Here is a 4390-nt window from a genome sequence, read left to right on the forward strand (position 1 = left end):
AGGAGAGGAGAGGAGAGGAGAGGAGAGGAGAGGAGAGGGAAGAATTCAGTCGGTGGTGACATGAAGCTGCTCACCCACAATTTGTTGAGCTAGCAAGTGCAGTGGGTGGGGCCCTGCGGCTTCCCCCTATGGCTGCTGACCACCAAGGTCTGAGGTCTGTAAACCCCGGTGGAGTTCAACCCTGACTTCGTTGTGTGGATGATACCCAAGGTGGAGTGGGTGGCACTTCTGGAGGCGGCAGAGATCTTGCATCTAATTGAGGTCCCCAATGGACCAGAGCAGGGATAGGATCACAACGAGGCTTTTCAAAGGAAGATGCACCACGTGCTACTGGAGATGGACGTGTTAGAGGCCACCCTGCAGTGCCCAGAGTTAAGATGTCTCTTTCCCATGAACTGTGGGATCCCCAACATGCTGTTAAATGACGAGAAAACAGAGACTTAGCTTTGTTGGGGACCTTTTTTGTTGTGACTTTGTGTATTGTGGTGTTTGTATATTCTCTGTGTTGACTTTGTCGTGTCCAGAGCCACTCCACCCAGTGACAAACCAAATGCAGTGTTCTTGAGCTGGATAGAATTTTCTCATTTTCTTGCTCAAAAGGCTGCACTACGCTCATTATATGTTTACTGAGTGGAGCAGGCCCGTTATCTTGGCTGTCAGAGGTGCCACAATGTGAATAAACTTCCCACTACACAGTTTTCTCACTATGCTCTACTTCTCTCCCCTCTCTCTCGTTGCTCATGTGAGTCTTTTTGCCTGTAGAGCTTTCTTTCCGAATTCCACCTACTGAAATCTGGCCGACCTACAAGGCCTGACTCAAGACTTTTGGACATGTTCCCTGACCCTCTGAGTTAGATTTGATTGCTCTTTTTAAAACTGTTTTTATCTCCTTGTGATTTGTTTTATTGTAATCCAAGGGATCTATCTTATGTCTCCACTACATATAGGGATTTTGTTTCATGAATTTTCATATTCTAGAAAATTTTTTTAACTGTAAAGGTCATTTAAATATCTACTAAGTTGCTGTGTATGTATCTTTAAAGGAGTCCTGGTAGTACAGGGCTTAAGTGATTGGCAGCTAAATGAAATATCTACAGTTTAAACCCACAAACTGCTCTGCAAAAGAAAGATATGGTAAAAAGGAGAAAGATCTGCTTCTGCAAAAATGTATAGTCTTGGAAATCCAATGGGGTTCTGCCTTGTTAGAATTCAGCATTTTTTAAACTTCTCATGATGATTATTTTTCTACATAGTGGGGAAAAGATATCTTCTTGTTCAAGATATCATGTTCAAGATATATCTCTTAGATGTTGACAGGAAGATCTTCTTAACTCAATGCTGGGAGTTGGAACTGGCTCATAACTGACTTGTCATTGGTTTCCAGGCTGTAAATCTCACGGGAAGAGATTTTCCACCTTTTTTTCAAGGAGCTAAATGTGGATTGAATCTGTCAGAGAGACTTAGTTTTGAGTTAGCAGCACGACTCCACATGGAGTACGCCAATACACCACCTTTAGATGACGTATTTATTATAGATTTTAAGTTATCTTTTCTACTACCATTAGCCTCTTCCTCATATCATACTGATAGCTAAATTTATGAATAAAACTATCAATTTCACTGTAGATTATTTTTCCCCGACCAAGAAAATAATGTCAATTCTTTTTTTTATTTTAATGAAAGTTTACAGAGACTTTGGATTTCCATTCATACATTGTTGCAGATTTTCCTCCCTACTCACCCCTCCCCTCCCCACCCCCAGTTTGCTTTACTCTTGGAAGAGGAAAAAAAAGTTATTTCATTGTTATATGATCCTCCCCTAGTCCACTTTACTATGTAGCTCTTATTCTGGACTCTTGTCATGAAAATAATACCTAATCATATATTCCTTTCTATGCAGTATACATTATTCATCCCCTCTTTTTGTAGGTTTCCCACAACCCCAATGTCAGTCTCATTTTACAACAGTGGCATTATGCATTTTTTGTCCTTTTGTGACTGAGATATTTCACTCAGCATAATGTCCTCCAGGGTGACCCATTTTGTATAATATTTAACGAGTTCCTTGTTTTTCAATGCAGCATAGTATTCTATTATGTGAATATATACCACAGCTTCTCTATCCATTTGTTTGTTGATGAACACTTAGGTTGTTTCCAACTCCTTGCTACTGTGAACAAAGCCGCAATAAACATGAATGTGTATATATCTGCTTGGGTGGTGGTTATTGTTTCTTTAGGGTATATTCCCAATAGTGGAATTCCTGAGTCAAATGATATTTCTATTTGCATCTTTTGGAGAAAGTGCCACACAGCCTTCCATGGTACTTGCACCATTTTACACTCCCACCAACAGTGAATAAGGGTTCCAGTTTCTCCACAATCTCACCAGCATTTGTTGAATTTTGCTATTCTTAATGGGATGAGATGATATCTCATAGTTGTTTTGAAAATAATGTCACTGCTAAATATCCTAGTGTATGAGTGATATAGAATGTTTCAATTCAGAAACAGCAACTACATGGATAATTAATCAAGGCTTGAAAAGTGCTTTGTAAAACCCACCTGGATATTCAGCTGTATAGTTAGCAAGTCTCAGAAAGCATGATGCAGTCAAAAGAGCTTTGGACTTATCCAGCTTTCAAAACACTTTTACCGTAGACCCCAATTTCTCAATTACAAAATAAGGAGACTGTGGCCTAGTGCCAGGAAGCTGCACTGCAATCCCACAGGTGTGTGGTTTGAATCCACCAGATGCTCTGCTGGAGGAGGGACAATCTCCTCCTGTACCGGTCAGATCCGATTTGATGGTACACACACAATAAAACAATAAAATAAAATTTTTTAAAACCACACCGAAATAAGGAGGCTAATACAGTGGATGCTGTCTATGGGCCGCCCATCTCTGGCCCTCTCTAATTTCAAGATATAAGATGTCTCCATATCTATAGCCATTTGAAGCAGAACAGAGAGAAGACAAAGAATTTTAGTACTGAGTGATAGTCCCTGCTCTTGCTCTCTGCCTGTCTCTTTCTCTGCAGACCAAGGAATCCCACCTGAGAGCCACCTTAAAAGAGCTTCTTTAACTTCCTTCCTTTCTCTGGTCCCTTCCTTGAGTCCTTGGCCTTAGGTCCAGTTCAAAGATCTAACATCCTGGTGTGCAAAACCCGGGAGAGGAGTCAGGCACGTTGTGCCCCTGCCCTTTAATAGGGCAAGTGTGACCTGAATATTTCTCTATCTCTCTCACCAGCTCGCATGGTGTCAAGATGTTGAACAGCCTGGCTGAAGATGCCCAGGTTCGACAACTCCCATCACCGTTGCAGAAGCCAGGGTAACTCTTCAAGTAGCAGGACAAAAGATATTACCAACTTGAAACAGCTGCTGTGACATCCATATTCTTCCCTGGCTACTGGTCCTGCGCCTTCTCAATCCAGCCTCTGAGCCTCAGATTTTCACCCCTGTTCAGCAGGAAGTAGCTATAAAGAATACATTGCCCTTGTTCTTCACTAAAGAGCCTGGGATGTCAGACGCAGACCTACGTCAAAGGGAGAACAAAGGATTCAAGGAATATTAACATCTCAACAAAGCGCATGAACAGCCTCAACTATCATGGAGTGCCCCTTCTTTCTCTCCCTAGAAGATCACCCATCTGGCTAAACACAATAAAATGTCCCTCCCTTCCCTCCCTAAAGACACTTACTATAAAAAAAACCTGACCTATCCACGGGAACCAAAATATTACTTTGAGTCTATCCCACCTGAATTTTAGAACCATCTCAGAAACAGGTTTGAAGACTTTAACACTAAAGAGAAAAGACCAGATGAGTTGTGAGAGGATATCATATCATCCAGGAAGAGTGCAAATGGTCATTGCAAAGACAGAAGGAGGAAGAAGACCAAATTGGATTTTAGAAGAGACTCTGAAAATTGCACTGGCGTGCAGAGAAGCCAAAGCACAAGGAAGAATTCAAGATACTAAAGAGTTGAATAGAAGATTTCAAAAGGCAGCACGGAAAAAAAATAGGCAGCACGGGATGACAAAGTAAAATATTACAATGAAATGTGCAAGGAGTTGGAGTCAGAAAATCAAAGGGGCTGAACTCGCTCAGCATTTCTTAAGCTCAAGGAACTGAAGAACAAATTTAAACCTCGAGTTGCTATAATCAAGGATGTTTTAGGAAGAATATTAAATGATACAGGAAGTATTAAAAGAAGATGGAAAGAGTATACTGAGTCACTGTATAGAAAGGAATTGGAAGACACAAGAATTTCATGAAACAACATATGGGCAAGAGCCTATGGTGATGAAAGAAGAAGTTCGGGCTGCTTTGAAGGAAATGGCAAAAAATAAGGCTCCAGGAATAGATGGTATACCAATTGACATATTTCAG

General features: G+C 41.0%; 1 pseudogene; it reads left to right on the forward strand.

Annotated features, from left to right (window-relative positions):
* The first annotated feature begins 60 nt into the window (after nucleotides 1–60).
* On the forward strand, nucleotides 61–444 carry LOC102867000 (annotated as a pseudogene).
* The last annotated feature ends 3946 nt before the right edge of the window (nucleotides 445–4390 follow it).

The sequence above is a fragment of the Elephantulus edwardii genome, unplaced genomic scaffold, assembly GCF_000299155.1.
Source record: "Elephantulus edwardii isolate Elephantulus edwardi_28Jun2011 unplaced genomic scaffold, EleEdw1.0 scaffold00311, whole genome shotgun sequence".
Lineage (NCBI taxonomy): Eukaryota > Metazoa > Chordata > Mammalia > Macroscelidea > Macroscelididae > Elephantulus > Elephantulus edwardii.